The 22,796-nt window shown below is 43.2% G+C and overlaps 1 protein-coding gene across 1 annotated transcript in view; it reads left to right on the top strand.

The window, feature by feature from the left end:
• Positions 1 to 11,889: 11,889 nt before the first annotated feature.
• The window catches only part of clu (clusterin), a 41,097-nt gene continuing 30,190 nt past the window's right edge, over positions 11,890 to 22,796 (top strand). The window contains exon 1 of the mRNA XM_084315427.1: positions 11,890 to 11,954. The gene's annotated coding sequence lies outside the window, so the exon portion shown is untranslated. The remainder of the gene's footprint in view (positions 11,955 to 22,796) is intronic.

Genomic DNA, 22,796 nt, shown 5'->3' with positions numbered 1-22,796 from the left:
TGTCATAGTTTGTGATTAGCGCCCCTGAGGGCTTTATATACCTGGACCTCCCCTCCAGTCCTTGTCGGGTCGTTCTTGTTACTACAATCTACTGCCGCGTCTCCGGCGTGAGACGTCCGTGCCACCCCTGTACATCACCACCTGTCGCCGTTTGCCTGGAGTGGGACGCCGTCTTCGCTCTCTAATTCTCTACAGGAGGTTTTCCAGTGTTCCCACTCCAGACGTCAAGGCGGCTCGCCATCGGTCCCGATTCCACGGGAGGAAGGCGTCTCTTCGTGATCCTCGTTCCTGGGGTGAGGCTCGTCGTCGCTCCCTAGTATTCCACGGGAGGACGGCGTGTTCCCATCCCGGTCCCCTGGGACCCCCTTTGTTCTGCGCTGCCCGTCTGCAGCATCCGAAGAGGAGGAGGAGGATCCCCGTGCCAGGCCTCCGCCGTCGGGCCCCTGTCCCCGTGCCAGGCCTCCGCCGTCGGGCCCCTGTCCCCGTGCCAGGCCTCCGCCGTCGGGCCCCTGTTCCCGTGCCAGGCCTCCGCCGTCGGAACCCTGTCCTCATCCCTGTAAGCAGCTCTGGCCCTCGCCCTGTCCAAGGCCTTAACCCTGTTCTCTGTCCCTGTCTCCAGCCCGCCTCTCCGGGCCTCTGTCCCTGTCCCCCTCTCCAGTGCCCCTGGTCCTGGCCCTGACACTTAGCCCTGGTCCTTAGCCCTGGCCCTTAGCCTTAGTCCCTTAGCCTGTTCGCCTCTTAAAGGCACAGTGCCGCATTTTCCAGATTTCCTTGTCTCTAGTGTTTTTGTGTTCTCCCTTAAAGGGACTGTGCCGCTTTTTGTTCTTTAATAAATATTTGCCCTGTTTTGGCTTACTCTCATACCTGTCTTGTGTTGTGCGATTGGGGTCGGTTACAAACCATAACAGTTTAGATGGGGGGATGGCGCCATCCTCAGAAAAAAAAAAAACATGCACACACTTTGGAGTCAAGAATATATTAGAATAGTAAGCTTACTTTTACGTGAATGTCAATTTAAATTATAATTAGAGAAGGGAGGGGGTTGAAATGTGTTTTTGTCCTGTGTTACTGTCTGTGAATGAATGAATGAATGATAATTGTATTTAACAGATTGCAGAATGGGTACAAATAATACAGTACGGCTCAATACACACAATTGTTAAGGCGATGCAGACCAGAGAAAGACGTTTGTCTTGTTTACATCAGGGTCCCCCATTTTCAATTCATAGTGACATGTATGACATGCACAAAATATATGACATCATGACATTTATGGCATAGGGACATACATGACATACAGGTATATAGTACTGTTACATTTGTGACATATATGATATGCAAATATACAGTACTGTTACCCATAGATCCTGACAGAGAGTATATACATATGATGGGGAGGGGACTGTACATTAGGAGGGGGTGGGTGGGTGGGAGAGAAATATACATACGGTGGGGAGAGAATATATACATTACATACGGTGGGGAGGGGACTGTCTATTAGGTGGGGGTGGGGCTGTATGTATGTATATGTATGTATGTATGTATGTATGTATGTATGTATGTATGTATGTATGTATGTATGTATGTATGTATGTATGTATGTATGTATGTATGTATGTATGTATGTATGTATGTATGTATAAAAGAAAAAAAATACAATAGAAATATTGACTGACGTTTCTTAGGCGACTCTTTCGAAGTTGGTTATGGTTAGAGTATGGAATCAGGGCTGGTGTTCTATCGCCCTGCTCTAAGACAAACTCTAACCTTAACCAACTTCGAAAGAGTGCCTAAGCTTAACCGGTGAAAGAAAGAGGCGTCACACGATTGGCGCTACCAGAAACGTCAGTGGCCAATCAGAGCGCAGAATGCGAACGCGGAACTGGAAATCCGTTGGTAAAAGTATTCAGGTGTCGGGGCTGGGATGTGGAGATGCAAGTTTTGACTTTTTATTGCTGTTTTTACCTCAAACGGAAACCCTCAAACTCTTATGAAGAGGAGAAAAAATACTCAAGATTAGCCACTTGCAGACGGCAGGGTGTGATGTACTGTATTATTTTAGTTGATGAAATATTTGTGTTGACTAAATATTTTAGTTGATGAAATATGTTTTCATTTCAGTGTCACAGTATGACATCGATCTCCAAAATAAGAAAAAAAATTAAAATTAAATGTGGGGCCTCCAGTGACAAGGGGCCTCCAAATTTTTTTTAAATAAAAGTAAAAAAAATTATAAACAAATATTTGGGGCCTCTAGTGACGAGGGGCCTAAAATTTTTTTAAAAATAATAATAATAATTTGGGGCCTCTAGTGACGAGGGGCCTCCAAAAGGCCTCGAGTGATGAGGGGCCTCAAAAAAAAATTCAAATAAAAGTTAAAAAAATAATAATATTAATTTGGGGCCTCTTGTGACGAGGGGCCTCCAAAAAAAGAAAAATGTAAAATAAAAAAAAATAAAAAAAAATATATATATATATTTTTTTTTTTTTTTGAGGCCCCTCATCACTAGAGGGCCGCGGCCCGGACGGCCCGGTCGTTAATCCGGCCCCACCAGCAAGAACAAAGAGAAAGAGCTCAGGTGTGAAAGCGACGACAGCTGCACTGCGGTTTTCTTTATTTTTTTATTTTTACTTTCTTTCTCAGTGCATTGCAGTAGTCAAGGCGAGACATGACTGTTGATTGCACAAGGAGTTGGGTGGCTTCTTTTGTCATGAAGGGGCGGATCCTTCTGACGTTGCTCAGGAGGGATCTGCAGGTTCTGGTTGTTGCGGCGGAGAAGTTCAGCCAGTCGTCAAGGACAACACCAAGATTCTTGGTGGTCGGGAATGAGGCCATGGCTACATTCTCCACTGTGATGGAAAGGTCGGTCAGCGGGGAGGATTTGGCCGGCTGGTGAAGCAACTCTGTTTTGCTTAGTCAAGTTAAGTCAAGTCAGCTTTATTTATAGCACATTTACAATGACTAAAATGTTACGGTGGGGCATGATAAATGGTGGATAGAGAGGAACCCAGGCGCAGGCCAGCAGAGGATAGACGAAGGCAGGTGTGAAAAGTGAGCAATGTTCCTTTAATGACAGCTAAAAAATACAGAGGTAGAGCAATCCTTCTCACGAGCTAATTGCCCTACAAAACAAAAACACTATAAAAGAAACTATCCTCCGTGACAGGAGCGATAGAGACTTTGACAGGAACAGATCATTTACTTACAAAAAAGGTGAACAGCGAACGGCTTGACAACACATGAACAACACGACAGGAACAAGGTAACATGAGTAATGACGCAACAGGGAAGACAGGGAACTCACAGGCATATATACAGACACTGATTGACACAGGAGGGTAATTGGGTAATTAGACTCAGCTGGGAAGAACAGAGTGACACAGAAACATTACAAGGTTGAAATATAAATACACACAATATCACAACACTAAACCAGATCACAAGACCAACACAGACAGGAGAGACATTAGACCAGGGAGTGTAACGTCACAGACAAGACAGACATCAAATGCACAGACAACAAATTGATAATAATAACATGACACAAAATTGTGATCAGGGAACAAAGCTGCACCACCTGAATTAGTCCACAGGATGGCGCAGCAACCTGGGGAACGTTACATAAAAGCCAACCAAAGTACTTTACAGGTAGGACACAATAAAAAACACATACAATGCAGTAACAAATAAAATACACTAAAACGACAGGGAAAAAAAGTAAAGTACACTAAGAAAACAAGAGCAAGGTGCATTATAAAAGAGACAAGAAAAATAGATAAAAAGTCCAGAGTAACAGCAAACGTAATGTACAGGTGGCAGGCTAACTCTGGTCAAAGGCCAGGGGGAAAAGGTGCGTTTTAAGCAGCTATTTAAAGGCCTCTAGATCTAATGTGGGGGAGGCTGTTCCAGAGCCGAGGGGCAGCAGCAGTGAAGGCTCTGTCTCCCCTGGTTTTGAGCCTGGTCCTGGGCACCTCCAGCAGCAGCTGGTCAGCAGACCTTAAGGCTCTGGATGGGGTGTGGTGGCGCAGGAGCTTAGCAAGGTATAATGGAGCCAGCCCATTTAGTGCTTTAAAAACAGTCAGCAGTAATTTAAAATCAATGCTTAGGTTCAGTTTGAGGTGGTTGGTCGTCATCCAGGCGGAGATGTCGGACAGACTCAGAGACATGGATATCTGAGGGAGGAAAGGAGAGGAAGAGTTGAGTATCATCAGCATAGCAATGATACGAGAAAGCACAAGACGTGATAATGTTACCCAGAAATTTGGTGTAGAGGGAGAAGAGGAGGGGTCCAAGCCAAGGACAGAGACCTGGGGGACACCAGTCTGATATGATACTTGGTAGGCGCAGTCGTCGAGGTAGGATGACAGCCATGCCAGGGCAGAGTCTACCATTCCCATTCCTGCAAGGGATGCAAGGAGGATCTGATGGTTGACTGTGTCGAAGGCTGCCGACAGGTCCAGGAGAATCAGGACAGAGAGGCCCTTCTCTCTTGCTAAGTGAAGTGCTTCTGTGACTGCTATGAGGGTCGTCTCTGTGGAGTGACCAATCCTGAAGCCTGATTGATTTGGGAGGAGTTGATGGTTGCCTTTAGGAATGGGAGGATGTCTGGTGCTATGGTCAGTGGGGAGGGTCCAGCTGGCATGTAGTGGGACGGTTCGACGTTACCAGTGTCAAGGCCTCTGCGTCTGTAATGGGAGAGAGTAAAGGATGAGGTTCTTGATTCAGCATTTGGATTTTTCTCAAAGAATATTGCAAAGTCTTCAGCAAAGAGAGAGGAGGGGTGATGGGGTTGGGGTAAGGAGGGAGGACATGGTGACGTGCAGTTTGCAAAGGTTCTTAGCCGAGGCCTTGATCTTATGGTGAAAGAAAGAAGCTTTGGCAGTAATAATGTTTTTGGTGAAAGCTAACAAGAGGTTGCGATAGATGGTGATGATGTCATCAGTTGGAGTTGGGTTGGAGTGGATTGTTTGGGGCAGTTTTTGTTGACATTTCCCATATATTTCTAAATGTTTTTTTTCATCATCATAACATTCTTATTTTCGCACCTGAAATCAGGCTTTGTATGGGGGATATGTGTTGCCAGATTAGATTGAGAAACCGTCTTATCACTTTCATAAACTATGTTTAATTATTCCTACACATCCTGACAACCCAGAGTAAACATACACCTCCTCAGAGCCTGTGAGGAGTGTGAGCAGTCTGCCTCTGACGAAAAGGAACAAGGACAAAACTACCAAAATTAAAGAAATTATTCCCACAAGTTTGAAGCCCCTTTTTCACAGCATAATGTTGACAGGTATGGGATTCCAAATAATGTACAATAAAAGGCTGACCTGCGTGATCACATGGCTTTGTTTATGAAGTTTAGTGCGCTTGATAGTGTGAAAGCTAACCGAACCAATACAAATTCCAACAGAACTATTTCACTTTGGACCTTTGTGTGCATGTGTGTGTGTGTGGACACATATTCATATATGCACACGTATGCCTGTGCATGTGTTGGTGTGGTCTGTACTGCAGGTTTTCCCCTGAAAGTCCTGCTGACTGTAATATTTTATGGTCTTCTCTGCCTTGTGCCAAATCCTGCTTCCCAAAAACACACGCCACCTGACTTTACAGGAAGCTTCCTGTGTTGGCAGGGACTCTCTGCAGGTGCCTCGAGTCAGAGCAGACCTGTGGTACAACCTGGACCACATCTCACAGGCTTCAGGCATTTCACCTTTGACCTCAACTCTGCTGCATCCCTTACTAAAAAGTAACATGGTAGTTTGATGGTAATTTCAGTTTTGCCACGGTCGGGAGACCAGGCACTTTTTAAATAAATAATCACGATACTGCCGTGGTAAAAAGTCATATTCCTTCTTTGTTGGAATGGACCACCGAACCCTGTCATACACGATCCAGTGATTGTCTTACAATTACTAGAGTTTGTACTGAACTTGATCCAGTGATTGTCTTACACTTAGAGTGCCTAGAGTTTGTACTGAACTTGATCCAGTGATTTTCTTACACTTAGAGTGCCTAGAGTTTGTACTGAACTTGATCCAGTGATTTTCTTACACTTAGTGTGAGGATTGGTCCGATTCCGCACGCTTCAAGGTACCAATTACCTTCGCGCACCTGAAGTGAGTTCTAATCAGCTCGGTGGAGCCCTTTATATACGCTGGTTCAAGTTCAAGTTCTTTAATAGTTGTCATACAGAAGTACAGAATACTTTCATACAAAATGCTTCTTACTGTTACGCTCCAGAGACTGTGCTAGACAAGATAGTATCAAATAACATAATAACATAATATAGCATGAATTTAGAAGAAGAAAATGAGGTCACAGTGTTCGGTATAGACATATGTACAATGTTCTGAGTTACCATATAATATACAATACACAATACTATGCAGTGTACTAATGTACAGTACTATCTAGTGCAAAGCAGAAATGGGATGAGGTACAATTTTAGGTACAATTTACAGTAAGGTGTACGAGTTGTAGTGCAATCCTTCATCCATAAATATAAAGTGTGGGGAGTGGGTGCTACAGTGTGTTTGTTTAAAGTGGGTGTGTGCTATAAGTGTGTGGAGTGGGTGCTACAGTGTGTTTGTTTAAAGTGAGTGTGTGCGTGTGGATGTGTGTGCTATGTGCGTTTGGTGGTTGTTGTTGTGTAGTGTTCATTCATTGTTCGTTTAGCAGCCTGATGGCCTGGGGATAGAAGCTTCTTCTGAGTCTTTCTGTGCTCGCCTTGAGACTCCTGTATCGCTTGCCTGACCGCAGCAGTTCAAAGAGGCAGTTGTTCGGGTGACTGGAGTCTTTAATGATTCTCTTAGCCTTGCCCTTGCAACGCTTGTAGTAAATGTTCTGGAGGGTGGGGAGCCCCCCTCCAATTGTGCGTTCGGCTGAACGTGTCACTCTTTGTAGTCTGCTTTGGTCTTGTGCAGTGCTATTCCCAAACCAGGAGGTGATGTTGCCGGTCAAGATGCTCTCTATTGTACATGAGTAGAAGTTCTTAAGGATCTTCTGGCTGACTTGGAACTTCCTTAGGCGCCTGAGGAAGTAGAGGCGTTGTCGTGCCTTCTTCACAACACTGTTAATGTGTGTGGTCCATGTCAAGTCCTCGGATATGTAGGCTCCGAGGTACTTAAAGCTGTTGACTCTCTCAACCGGTGCCCCGTCGATGCTGAGTGTTAGGTGTTCCTAACGTTCTGTGTCGGGTCGTTTTGGATTACCACTGGCTGCTGCTTGTTCCCTCCCGTGTTGTACCTCGTCTGTTTTTCTCCAGGACGTCTATGGAAGTCGCCGCTGTTGCTTTTCTCTGTCATCCGTTGGATCTGTGCCTCGTTGCCCGCTTTGCGCAATTGCGCCTTGGTGAGTTTGGAACTTACTTTTTGGATACTCTGTTTTTCTTCGCATCTTCCTGACTCGGGACCTTTCTGTTTTTGTGTGTTTGGGTAACACTGAAGATTTTTGTTTGTACTGGACTCAGCTAAACTTGTGTGTTGGTAACACTGAAGATTAAGTCACTTGTGTTTATACTGGACTCAGCTAAGGAGGACTGGACTGCCTTGTATTCCGTTGGCTTGTTTGTTGACAACTCTCTCTCTCTCCGTTCCTCCCTGAGTTGGATCTTCGAGTAGCTGCAGAGCCGCAGAGTCAGAGGCGCAACGCCACTGTGCCGTCTCTGCACCGAGACGAGCTGCAGAGCCGCAGGCTACTCTGCCAAGAACATTCCCCACTTGTACTTTTTGTTGTTTTTGCTATTCCCTGTTGTTGGAAATAAATACGCCCTGGTTTTTGGCTAACTCTGAACTACCTGTCTGTGCCGTGCTGTTGGGGTTGGTACAGTAGCGGCCCGTACTATCTACTGTTGGGTAGTCGCAGCCGGGGGTTCACGTTAGGTCGAGTTGAAAATGTAACGTTAATAAATGCTCTGGAGCAATCTCTCTCTCTGTCTCTCGGATAGGGTGACCAGATGCAAAAAGTCCAAAAGTGGGACAACAGTAAGATTTTGGTGGGACAAAGTGGGACAACAGTAAGATTTTGGTGGGACAAAGTGGGACAGATAGATAATGTAAATTTTTTATTAGAATAACTGCCATGGTCTTCACTGAATAGATTTAAATCAAAGGTTAAAGGTTAAATCAAAATAAATACAAATTAAATACCACCTAACATCTGTTTTAAATATTCAAACGTCATCACAGGAATGTCTTGTGTTTGCATCTGGTCACCCTAACTGTGTGATAGACACTTGTTATCTCCGCTGCAGTGACCTTGTCCGTCTGGCTATCATTGTTTGGTTTAAAAAGAAACGTATCCATAGATCTGGATGTTTCTTTTTGGTGAGCCACTTTCATTTGAGACTCACGTCCACTGTGGCGCTTCAAGTCGTATTCTCCTCAACGAACTATGACACAAAACACAGAAAGCCTGCTGCGGATTGCCTGCCATCTGCCTCACCCAGTCATGTGTCGTTTGCCAGTCTTGGTTGTAACTGCAGGTCCGTTTCTTTTTACTGCTTTCCATCTTGAACTAGTTCGCTTGTAATGTTGTTGTGTTTTTTTTTACCAATCAGATTTGCGATATGAGGTAGCGTCACAAGTTCAACTCTCACGAGCAGAGCAGTGCGCTAAATTACTATAACCAATCAGATCTGCGATATGAGGTAGCGTCACGACTCAGTCTCAGTCACGTCACAAACAGGCAAGCAGCGCGCTAAAGTACTATAACAAATCAGAGCAATGTGTGTGGACAAGAGGCGGGTTGCTACGTTTACTGTCTGTAGGGAGGGGCTTTTAGACGCATGTTTTTTTATGGCTTCGAAAAGAGGGACATCCTCTCAATATGAGGGACGCGGGACATTTGGTCAAATGGTGGGACAGTACAACCAAAAGGGGGACACCTGGTCACCCTACTCTCGGATCAATCCAATAAAATAATTAACACATGTATATGTTGTCATTTTAAACAACTCACCATTCATTCATTCATACATTATGCATCAGCAGCAGCGAAATTAATGTTATAGTTCACAACACAGCAGCGCGTTTTGAAGCGCTATTATCATCTCAGCAAGGCAGCACCGTCAATACTTTCCGTAGCCGCATTTCTCGGAGACACAGGAGAGAGAGAGAGCGAGAGAGAGACTCACTGTTTAGTTGAAACGTCCAGGGCAGGAGGGCTTGATAAAGTGTATAATCCACTGTCCCACAGTCCCAGACTGTTGATGTATATCCAGACCACTGTCCAGACTGCATCCGCCATATTATAGCTTCTTGTTAGCCAAGTGTTAGCTTAGCACCACACAACACAAGTACTGTGATGATTTCTTTGCCCATTTCCGCGTCGAACAGACTGCAAACTACCTGGCGTTCTATCGCCATGCTCGAAGACAAACTCTAACCTTAACCAACTTTGAAAGAGTGCCTAAGCTTAACCGTCGAAAGAACTTGCCGTCACGCTCTAAGACAAATAGCTGCATCTCACAACAACACAAGTTACACAACATAAACTGACGTCGGCCAATCAGAGAGCGTCTCCGCGAAATGCGGCTACGGAAAAAAAAACTGACGTCGGCCAATCAGAGAGCGTCTCCGCGAAATGCGGCTACGGAAATGATAGACGCTGCTAAGGCTGCTTGCCTAGACCGCTTCAAATCGCGCCCGGCTTCCAACATAATACATCATATTTCAACACACAGCGCGTTACGCACTGATTGGCTGCGACGGATACAGCGATGAAACAGTGCACGTCGTGCACGCGCACTCAGAGCGCTATTGCGTCTAGCCCGGGCCGAGAGAAATACGGCTAGGAGAAATGCGGCTATGCGACAGTGAGTCACTTCCTGTTCAGGAAAACGATTATTTTTATTTGATATATTAACATTATATTGTGCATTGGAAACACAAACATACTTAAAATGAGTAAATATTATTCATTTTAAACATGTTTATATTATTTATAGGGCTATAAAACAAAAAACAAAAAAGAAAATATTTCTTGTTCTTCTCTCTTTTAACAGGGGGGTCGGCGCCCGAGCGCCCCCAGTGGCCAGCCGCCACTGGGTTGGTAACAAACCATAACACTAAGGTCGCTTTCACATATAGTTTTGGTGGACTCGGTGCGGTTCTGGGGGTGAAGTTGCAACATTGTTGCATTCTTCATTTGGTTCGCCTGCGTTCACATAGAGAAATCTGTCAGGCGGACCGAGACCTTCTGAACAATGTCACGCGGTCGAAAAGGGCACTTGTCTATTGGACAGTGGAAATGTGTGTGTGGCTGCAAGCCGTGTGTGTGCGCGCGCGTGTGTGTGTCTGTGTGTGTACTGCGGAGCCCTCCAGATCAGCGGAGCGAGTTTTGACATGGCATTGATCCATTGTTCTATTGAAGCACATTACCACCATCCTCTCGCTAAACAACTTGTAGACCAATAATAATAATATAATAATAATAGTATTGACGTGGCATTGATTGATCCATTATTAATGCAGTGCGCCTCGGTAATAATAATAAGACGCGTTTTTCCTTCCTTCTTCCCAAGATGCACAGTTAGATATATAGATAGATAGATAGATAGATAGATAGATAGATAGATAGATAGATAGATAGATAGATAGATAGATAGATAGATAGATAGATAGATAGATAGATAGATAGATAGATAGATAGATAGATAGATAGATAGATAGATAGATAGATAGATAGATAGATAGATAGATAGATAGATAGATAGATAGATAGAGAGATTAGATGCAGTGTGCTTGTTTTGCAGTGAGTGCTGCGAGCAGTGGTAATAATAATCACTTCCTATATTTGGTTCGCGTTTGGTCCGCTGAAGCCGAACCGAGACCGACGTTTTCAGGCGGACCAGAGTTCGACTGTTTGGTCCGCGAACCGAGTTCGACGCGCATTCACACAGACCCGAAAAACCGGACTATCGAATTCTGGTCCGAAAGTCCGGACCAAACAGCCCCTGTGTGAAAGCGACCTTAGAGTGCCTAGAGTTTGTACTGAACTTGATCCAGTGATTTTCTTACACTTAGAGTGCCTAGAGTTTGTACTGAACTTGGTAGATCTGCTTTTAGCTTCTCTGCCCCTACCTCATGAAATAATACCCTGCAGGAAACTCTGAAACTAGACACTCTAGTGTCTATGGGTCGGTTTAGAACCTTGATGACCAATCAAGTCACTGCAATACGTAGTTATTTTTAAACTGTTACCTCTGTCTTTTGTTTTTTAAATGTGCTCTTAATTGTTCTGATTGTCTGATCTTTCTGTATTTATTAACGCACTAAGACATTTGTGAATGTGACAACTCGACGACACTGTAAATTAGTTTAATTACTCAGTGTATTTATCGAGTATATAAATAAAGATTAAATGAGTGAATGAATGTATTGCCATGGTGGTAGGCCACCTACTTTTGTACCATAGTACAAAATAATACCATAGTATAATCCAGTTTAAACTATGATACCCATGCTAGGAAATATTATTCACAATCACAAGGGAGGGGTTGGCCTACAGTAGTAACCTTTTACTGGAAAAGACTGTCGTAAAATGTATTTTCATTATTTTATCAGTATTTTCTACAATGTCATAAAAATAAAAGCATGAAAAGTGTTTACTTTGTATCCCCCTCCAGCTAGGGAGATGAAGGGAGAGAGAGAGAGAGAGAGAGAGAGAGAGAGAGAGAGAGAGAGAGAGAGAGAGAGAGAGAGAGAGAGAGAGAGAGAGAGAGAGAGAGAGAGAGAGAGAGAGAGAGAGAGAGAGAGAGAGAGAGAGAGAACACAACACTGCCCTCGTGTGGCTGTTCCGTGGCACAGCGGCAGCCTCTGAACGTTGACACATTACACAACTTCTGGAAGAGACCTCACAGCCACAGCAGCGGCGGCATCACCACCACCACACCACCGCCGCCAGGCTGCCGCAGTACCGACGCTTCATCCGAGAGGCAGGAGAGGTGAGTGAGAGAGAACGGGTTGTTGTTGTTGTGATGTGCAGTGCAGGAGGCGGCTGCAGGGCGCACAGCTGTTTTGTGTGGGACATTGTGTCTTTCTATGAAGAGCGAATAATAACCTCCTGTTTTTGTTTTCATACTGTGTTTGGTCAACTAGCTCAGTTATTTTTAAACGTGGTGCAAATGGGGTTTTAACTAAGAATGCGTGCAACATATTGCATATATTCACGTTAAGTTATAACTGTTTTGTTGCCGTCATTTGTGTGTGGTCTAACTCATAGTCATAAATGCTCAATTACACGCTGCTTAAATTTTTCTACAGCCTGCATTTACGCGGTGTGAACATCCTGCCCGTGTGGTAAAAGCTGATTTGAGATCTGTTCTATGTGACAGCTGTTTAGATCATCTGCTTACTCACGGGTCACGGCTGTGACCTCCAGCTGGATCTAAACGCATTATGATTCGAATAAACGGCAGATGGAGCAGAGATAATAGGAACAGCCTAGGATTTTAAAAGCCAGGCCCATATCCAGTACATCAGACAGAAATAATAACAAAAGGGGGGATGCTTTTGGACTTTGGAAATTATTTGAGCCGAGTTGGCTTAAATGTCCAGTTTTAGAAAATGGCAGTGAAAGAGAGGCGGCCAGGACAGTGAGATGAGTGAGTTTGAAGTGTAAAGGAGTCTGAAATATTTAATTTTATGGAATCCAAGCTAAAACAGTATAGATCACATGGCACACACATGTTATTCCTATGCGATCTGGGACTTATCATCTGGGTTCATGATAGCCTCAAAGACTTCTATTACTGGGCGGGATGGTGGCGCAGTGGTTAGCAGCAGCACTGTTGCCTTCACAGCAAGAAGGTCCTGGGTTCCAGATTTTGTGGAGTTTGCATGTTCTCCCTGTGCTTGCGTGGGTTTCCTCTGGTTTCCTCCCACACCATGACCACTGACCTTGACCAAGGTACTGGCGTTACAACTGGAGTTGCTCACAGGGTATTGCTTCTTTTGAATGGGGGTATTATGGAAGCAAATGAGTGCCAGAAGTATTTGAATTTAATCAGACACCGCATTTATAGCATTGAAAATAATAACTTTGAAAACATGTATCTGAATTTGAAAACATGTATCTGAATTTTTTCAGACACCGCATTTTTGTATCTGAATTATTTCAGACACCGCATTTATAGTTTCAGACACCGAATTTATAGCATTGCAAATAAATACTTTGAAAATCATGTATCTGAATTTCTTTGCTCCGAATTTACCTATGCGAAATAAAAATGCAGTGTTAGGGTTCTATGTAGAACCTAGTTAACATTTCATACTGAGGGTTCTATATGTAGAACCTAGTTAACATGTCATACTGAGGGTTCTGTGTAGAACCTAGTTAACATTTCATACTGAGGGTTCTATATGTAGAACCTAGTTAACATGTCATACTGAGGGTTCTATATGTAGAACCTAGTTAACATTTCATACTGAGGGTTCTATATGTAGAACCTAGTTAACTTGTCATACTGAGGGTTCTGTATGTAGAACCTAGTTAACATGTCATACTGAGGGTTCTATATGTAGAACCTAGTTAACTTGTCATACAGAGGGTTCTATGTGTAGAACCTAGTTAACATGTCATACTGAGGGTTCTATATGTAGAACATTTCATACTGAGGGTTCTATATGTAGAACCCAGTTAACATCTGATAGATAGATAGATAGATAGATAGATAGATAGATAGATAGATAGATAGATAGATAGATAGATAGATAGATAGATAGACAGACAGACAGACAGACAGACAGACAGACAGACAGACAGACAGACAGACAGACAGACAGACAGACAGACAGACAGACAGATTAGATAGATAGATAGATAGATAGATAGATAGATAGATAGATAGATAGATAGATAGATAGATAGATAGATAGATAGATAGATAGATAGATAGATAGATAGATAGATAGGATATAAAAAGGAGGAAATGTATGGTGACTGAATGAGTACATCTGAGGAGAACAGTCTGTCCTTCTTTGTCAGTACAGTATGCTATAATTAACCCAGCACTGGTGATGATGTCGTTGGGGACCTGACCTCATTGTGAGTGTTAAGAGACACACTAAGTGCTGCGGTCACCCGCACAAAATCCTCATTTAGGAGAGCAGGCATTTTTTTGGACTCTTTTGAACTATACCCCCATTCAACCTGTTTCTGTCGGTCATACTTGACCAGAAAAAGCGATAAACGCGAAAAAGAACCAGCTGACTGGTCAAAGTTTAAAAAAAAAATAACAAAAGATTTGTGATATGATCATTTGTTCATACCGCCCAGCCCTATGTGAGATCATATTAAATCATGTCACTGTTTTTGGCACAGTAATATGCCACGCAATACTGTGGATTGTCAATAGATACAGTCCAACTCTGTGCATGTGTGTGTGTGTGTGTTCCTGTGGGTCACCCATCGCATGTGTGTTAAATCTGCATGACAAATAAAGACTTCTTCTTCTTCTGTGCTATTGAGTGAAAACCTCACATTTCCAAAAATGATTTGCTCAGCAATAGAAACTGCGTTATTTATATTCAGATGGAGAACATCTGAATCGCTGATGTATCTTGAGCAGCCTGTTTAGAAGAGAAGAAGGATTAGGATCGGCTTCCAGAATAATCTACAGAGATTAGGGGGGGGGGGGGAGAGAGATGCAGGAGTTTCTGCACAGTAAATTCACAGTAAAAAGATTCACAGTAAATCCTACAATTGTACTCAGTTTGAGTAAAATGTACTCAGTTTTAGTAAAATGTACTCTGCGAAATTTACTGTGTGGTCACAGTTCATCTGTCATGACTTGCTCTTTCTTATTCTCTTTTGATTTGTGGGGCACAGTATGATATTTTCCATCAATGGCCAACCCTTTCACCGCCGCACTACCAAACGGTTAACCCTTTCACTGCGACAATACACAGAAGGTTAACCCTTTCACTGCCACACAACAGCCGGGTAACCCTTTACTATCACACTACCGATGGTAACCGTCGGTAGTGTGATAGTAAAGGGTTAACCTGTAGTGTGGCAGTGAAAGGGTTAAAGATGAACAGATACCAATGCCTACCTTTCTGATAGGGAAGACCAACCCACCTTATCCTACAGGATGTAATATTGTGCTGGGTCACGGTGGGACACAGTTAAACAAGCCGAGCCAGGGTGCAGCAAGGCTGAAACTGGGCTTCCATTGTGCTGCATTACTGGCTGCCAATGATGTCATGGTCATCGTCAGCCCCCTGGTGGTGATGGTGTGACATTACAACAATACCAAGGCCAACAGAGGTCAGCTGTGTGACGCAGCACATTCTCTGCCCTTGATTGATTGATTGATTGAAAACTTTATTAACAGATTGTAGAATGGGTACAATACAGTACAGCTCAATACACACAATTGTTAAGGGGATGCAGACCAGAGAAAGACTTTCGTCTTGTTTACATCAGGGTCCCCCATTTTCAATTCATCAGGACATATATGACATACATGACATACAGATATTCAGTACTGCTACATCTATACATTTATGACATACCAGATTTGCAAATACAGTACTGTTTGTGATACAGAAGGAGTCAAGAAAAGGGAGTATATACATTTGACGTAGAAACTGTACATTGGAGGAGGTTGGGTGGGGTTGTGTGGGGGGGGTTGGGTACATTGGGATATTGTCAACCATACTGGGTAATTTACATTGGAGGTGGTTGGGGGGGGGGGGGAGAAACACTGTGTAAACAAGCAAAACTGTACATTGAGGGGGGGGGGGGGGGAGACACTGTACAAACAAGCAAAATTGTACATTGGACTATTGACAAAAAACCATACTAGGTAAATTACTGTACATTGGAGGGGGTTGGGTTAGGACATTTACAGGGGCCAGTTTTGAATTGCAGTCTCCCGTAGGTGTCCCTTGAGAGTGGTTTTGAAAGTGGGTAGTGATCCACATTCCTTTACAGCTTTGGGTAGGGCGTTCCACATTGATGTGGCATAATTGCGAAACGTGTTTAGTCCCTTATTTGAGCCGAATCTGGGTTTAACATGATTTGTGGCGCTCCCTCTGGTGTTGTGATCGTGGTATTCACTGACCTTTGGGAAGTATTTTGACATGTACATGGGTACCTTGGTCGTGTAGTGTATCTTGTAGACCAGGCCCATTGCAAGTTGCTGTATTCTGTCGTCTACTCTAAGCCATCCTAGGTTGTCAAAGTGGGCAGGGGTGAGGTGGGTTCTAGGAGTAAGGTCAAGCAGTAGTCTGACCAGTTTGTTTTGAGATGTTTGTAATTTTGTTTTTAGCGCCTTTGAGGTGCTTTGGTACCATGAGGTGCAAGCATAGTCGTAGTACCCTTGAATGAGTGCTCCTGCCAGAGTCTTCAGGGTATTCTTGTTTACCAGAGAGGAGATCCGGTACAAGAATCGAGTTCGTTGGTTGACTTTTTTTATTACACTGGATGCCATTTTGTCACAGGAGAGATTAGCCTCTAGGATGGAACCCAGGTAGGTAATTTCATCTTTCCTTGTGTGGGATATTTGTGGATATCCTGAAGAAGAATGTTCTCAGTCAACCGAGGTTTGGATAATAACAAGGTTTATTAACCAAACAGTATAGTACAGAAGAGAGAATGGCTGAGGGCTTTCGCCCCAGGTGATCAGCTGAAATGACCCAGGTAAAAGACCCCGATTGATCTCGGGAGGAGACTTATATAGTTTAACAAGGGGGGGATGTGGTCCCATTTGATAGGTCAAATGGGGGGGGGGGATACAGGTTTGGGGAGAGGGGCACAGGATTGGGGAAAAAGGGGGGGGGGCACAGGATTGGGGAGAAAGGGGAGGGGAATGTCTTATTCCACAGAGAGGGGGGGGGGCACAGGTAAGGGGAGACAGGGGAGGGGAATATCTTTTTTTTTTTAAACTTTGACCAGTCAGCTGGTTCTTTTTGCGTTTATCGCTTTTCTCTGGTCAAGTATGACCGACAGAAACAGGTTGAATGGGGGTACAGATGGGGGGAAAGACACTCTGAGAAAGTACGGCTTGTCCGGGAGTCGAACTCGCTACCCCAGATCCGTGACGCGCACGGTTGTCCCCAACGCCGAAATAGCGTTCGAGGTACGCGGTGAGCTACTGGAGCTCCCCGGAGGGGAATATCTTTACATGAGAACATTATATTATACCACAATACTCGCTTTTCTCTATTATAATGTGGGTGAGATTAATGTATAATATACCAGGATTGTTTGGAACAGTAAAAGTGAATAGGTATGGTAAAAGAATGGGACCGATGTAATCCATCGGTTATCAGATAATGAATAAAATAGAAAACAATTAAAATAATGAAAATTTTGGCCAATGTGATCTGTTGGTTGGCATAACAGTTTAAAATAGTATTATTTATATACATGATTCATGACATGATCGACTGGACTGCGGTCTGTGTTATTTTTATATCAGAGATGTGGGAATAGATATCACCCTTTTCTTTTATTAATCTCAAAATACCTATATCAATGATTGGTCCTCAACTCTGATATCAAACAACAATTAACATAATCATTAGAGGCTATAGCTGTGCACATATCTTGGCATACCTTCAGTCGTTCATGTCGTGACTCAGGGGCGCTAATGTCATGGTTGTGCATAAAGGCATAGTAATAAACCAATTAAATACATGTGAACACTGTCTCTGTGTGGTCAGAGTGCACAGGGTGAAAAAAACTAAATCATGTGCATAATTATTAGGAATAGGATTTACACATAAGCATTAACCTAGTGGCTAATGTGTACAAAAACATTTTAACAACCGTTAACCTAGTGGTTAATAAAACTAACATGATTGATTATGGGAAACTGTTAAAAAAATATATATATATATATATATATATATATATATATATATATATATATATATATATATATGCACAATTTATAATGATTCTTGATGAAATTACTTAGGATCCAGTTGTATTTAACCTGAGTTTGAGTGTCACTTTCATCTGTGATTGCCTCAGTTTTGTTGGTCTTTACTTAGAATCAGGCAATTTTGTAACCTAAGTAATTCAAATGTGATGTAATGTGATCATGTGACCACTTCTTCCTTCAGCAATACATTTTAGCTCATTATTGCTAACCATTGTTAATGCTTTCTCATTGATTTCTTTTCATCACATCCCTAGTTCATCATTTTGCAGATACATACAATTGTGTGAAAAGTTTCCTGCTTGTGAAGGTATTAATCTGAATGATGTCGCGTTGTTGTTGACAAGGTGTTCTCTGTCTGTCGTGTGGCAGGGCCAAACAGTAACACATAAAAATTAAATAAATACATAACAATGTGGACAATGTGTGTTCAGAAGTCTCTTGGTCCACAGGTCTCTGATGATGTCTCTTCTTGGCGATGCAGTCGGGAACATTCACTGGTCGCCGTCCATTCCCTGTCAAGGGTCACCTGTAGCAGTGGGGCGGTCAACTATAGTGGCCTTGTAGACTCTTTCCCTGGAGTCTATGTTGTTCTTCACCACCATCATATGTCTGCCACTGTGCTCACGCTTGACCTTCATCAGGCCCAGAGACATGGTGGTCAGGGCGTTTTGAACGTGCTGTGTGGTGGTTGGTCCCCCCGTTCCTCGTCATCGCGGTACTAGAGGGGCGAGGGTTTGCTGGTGTAGCGGCCTGTCTGTAGGATGCTCTCTCTCACATGGATGGCAATCTGGTCATGGAAGTTCACTTTGATGGTCGGGGCTCCATCTCCTTTCTGTAGGTGATGGGTTTGGTCTGCCGTGTTCTGCAGTGACGGGGTGGCGCAGCAGGCGCAATCTCGTCGATGGTGATGACTCTGAACTCGTAGGTGTCTTCTCTCAGGCCGTCAAGGGTTGATCTCCTCTTCGTCAGTGTCTCCTTGGTCAGTCTCCTTCGTGGTCCTCTGCTCCACTTCCTTGGGGATGGCGTCCCTGGGTGGGCTGGGTTGGATGGCGGCTCTCTCAGGTTGTGTCGTCGCCCTGGTTGCGTCCGCAGCTCCTTGACGGTGTCCTTCGTGGTCCTCTGCTGTTGTTCGTGGTTCAGGTCACGCGTCGTCTCACTCGTCCTGTCCTCTCACCAATATGATCTGAGGATGATAAAATTGCCTTAGAAAACCTCCTCACATAAATGATTCAACGCCTTTCTGCTAAAGAGGAAAATCATTTTGGGATTAATTCAATTCATTGTGTAATACCATCATGCATTTGATATCGTTTGGATCCGATCTTTGCATGGAATCAGAAACATTTCTTTTTATCTTTATCATCTGTGATGTCAAATTGAAGTTGACCTTACCTCAGGCCGCGTACGATGGTGTGCTTCTTCAAGATACTTACCTCGCCATGACTTCTCGGTTGTTCTTCACGTCTCAGTGTGGCTCGTCATAATTTAGCATGGGGAAAAACATAAAATCTAGACAGCCAGTTAATTTAGCATGAAAAACAATCATTTGTTTTGTCATCTAACCCTAACTAACCTTACTGTCATGCACTCGTCCTAATAAAACTAACCTACACTGTGGCACTCAACACTTTGATGAACATTGTTACTCAGCTGATAGAGTTGTGCCCTTCCTGATGTTCTGTCGTACAGAACCTGTGAGTCGCTTTGGATAAAAGTATCAGCTAAATGATCAATGTACATGTATACCTTGTACATTTAGATAATTGTGCTCCAATTTTGGTGGTTGATATTTGCAGTCATGGAAAGACTTGAAATTGCAAGGAGTTAGTGGTTGTAAGCAGAGGATAGAAGGAGGAGATTGTAAGTGAAGTTGTTTTCATCTTTAATCTTTCATCTCGGGCACTTCTACTTTGTCTGGTTTCATTCAGAAATAATCTCTAATTTGTGTGCCTTCTTGAAAATAGATGATGAAAACAACTGGTTCAGTGTTCTGTTAGTATGGGAATTAGGTAGACTTTCATGACTGCAACATCATCACTTGTGTCTGATTCATGTTAATTAAGTGGTTCCATCCATTGTTATCCATTGTCAGGTGAGTCCACCAAGCCTGTGGTCAGAGTGCAGGCATTTGCATTGCTTTGTCTCCCTCACGCCATACCCTGTGGGTTTCGAGTGCCCACTCTGAATAGCGTCTGTTATCGTCTTCGTTCCTGTAAAATAAATTTACATGTGGGTGTTTGGATGCAGATTTGTTTTAAATGGTCAATCGATTGTCTCTCAACTCCACACCATCTTCGGTTGAGTCTCGTGGTAACAAAGAGAAAATCTGCGTCTAAAGCGATACTTCCTACTATACTAAGTATAATGGAGATACTAAGTTGCGTCTCTATAGGTGTGGTCAGAGTCCTCTCTGGCTATTTGCATTGTCTTTCAACTCCACATCGTCCTCAGCTGGTTTGAGTGAGTGTTTAAACACTGCTTTGTAATTCAATTTAGAGTTAACTCAGTCTGCCTCTCCTGTAAACACAAAAAAAACATGTTAATTTTCCCACTCCTCTAAGACCATTTTTGAGTGTGTTCTCTTTAATTTTGAGTTCAAACACACGTCATCTAGTCTTCATCTATATAAGGTCTTGGCGCTTATACTGGAAGTGTGTGTTACTTATAAATTGTGTTGTGTTCAGTTATGATGCATGATTTTCTATAACGTGGGAGTTAAAACATACACTGTTTTTTTAAATAGAAATGATTTGTTGAATAAACATAGCATGTTTGCCTCATCACTAGCCTTGTGCACATTTCTAAGATATAGAAACCCATTTATGAGGAGCGAGCCTGCCTGCGCGCCCACAGAAACATTTACACATCTGAAACAGGCATTGAGTTTAGCTTTCTGTGACTTATAACGTGTACAGTAATGAAAAACAATCACTCAAGCGATATGGGATAGCTGTAATTTACTGCAAATGAAAAGATAGTTATGTCATGCATCTCAAGGTTTGTTTCATACTCACCGGAAAAAGCTGCCGTGTTCACGTTGGATCCTCACAGTTCAGTTATTGAATAACCATATTAACTTACCCCCTTTTGTGCCCATGTGTATCTTTAATCGAATAGTGGTTCCTGAGGCTGTAGCACGTTACGTGTCGTCAATGCAATGCTCGGCTCGTTTCTCCGGTGGCCTGGGATAATGCAACCGTGGAAACACTCTTCTGCATCTCGCCACAGCAACTCAACACTTTCCAATAGCAGCGCGCACATACATATACAAATAAAACATATACTACACATGGATTTTACGCACCCTCGGCCTCGGGCACATTAAACATTACGTTCGCCCATGGATAGTTTCATATAAAATCATAACTTCATGGCGCACACCGTATGACGTCATTGCTCCAAGCGACGTTCATGCGTTCCCATTCGCCTCGGAAATAACGCTTTTCAATCCATGCGGTACTTTTCCGCGAGCTCTCAATAGCCTGGAATTCACCTAAACCAGCGTTTTGTTACCGAATGAACGCGCCTGTGCATATGTGAAAACGTAAACAAACTGAAACGATAAAACTATACTTCCCAAATGGTCGTTCCCGTGGGCCGGTTTTGTTGGTTCCGGAAATTACTATCCTAGTTTGTCGCGTGAATTGCACCTCAATGTTATTCTCTGTATAACGGTAACTCGTCTCTCAATGCTCGTCGCGATATCAGTCGGCATACTGTGCGCATACAAACGAGACTTTAAACAGACAAACAAACGAAAATACATAAAAGTTAACGTGTGTGTATATCTGACTGTATTGGATCGCTGTTCGTTTAGTCGACCAGCAACCCGCTGCGACAAGGCTTGGTTACCCTCGGTTTAACTATACATCGTTATTAAAATCATAACGACCGAACCTGACTTCGAAATTTACCAGCGATATATTAGATGTGAATATACCGTTTAATCATACTCTCGGTCTCTTCAACCCGCGACTAATGTCCCGTTTAATGTAGTATGGCGTACTACACCGGGACATCGCGTAATCAGCTTCCCGCTATCTGTATGATCAATTGGTTAATTTAATCCGAATACATCGTTTTCAGGAATGGAAGAGATTGTGGGCTTAGTTTGAGGTTGAAACAATGAATATTATGACGTTACTCTGGTAATTCTAATTATGATTCCATCAGCTTCTCTGTCCTAACTTCCCGCCTCTTTGCAGAGGAATCACAGAACGTTTTTAACAGAGTAGCGTTTTCAAGGATATCACATCTAATAAGCCCACGTTTCTTGCCTTGTTGCCTATATTTTAGTCTGCATCAGCTAGACTTGGGTTAGCAATCCAACAACCTTTATTGTGCCCTAACTTTCGGTTTGGCAACAGCTCAAATCCGGGAATAGCACTAACAACCCATCCTCTCAGAACATCTGTCCAGATAAGGACCCAGGTACACGCGTTTCCCCGGTACGATTCTCAATACAGATCAGATATATTAATACACGCTATTCTTACTCAGCCATGATCTCAATATTTGACAACATTCTGTAATATTCACCTGGCACAGAGAAAAGCGGGAAGGTTTTAATTCCTTGCCATACATTTTTTGGTCGACCAGTCTATTATACTCACTTTTCTCTGTATAGCTGAAACAATACAGCACGCCGGGAGGACGCAAAAAGGTCCGTCACAAGTTCGTAGACGCCATATTATACCACACTTGTGACAATATTGTCACCCACTGTAACTGAGAAGTCGTCGGTCTTGCTGAGTTTGTTATTTGAACCGAAGAGAATGGACTCTGTTTTGCCCATGTGTAATGATAGTTTGTTATCCGCGAGCCATATGCAGATTTTGCCTAGTTCCGAGCTGTAAAAGAGTCCCTTGTCCTGCACAACCTGACCTCAAA

This window comes from Notolepis coatsorum (assembly GCF_963971535.1).
Source record: "Notolepis coatsorum genome assembly, chromosome: 5".
Lineage (NCBI taxonomy): Eukaryota > Metazoa > Chordata > Actinopteri > Aulopiformes > Paralepididae > Notolepis > Notolepis coatsorum.
This window is presented reverse-complemented; position numbering and strand designations above follow the sequence as displayed.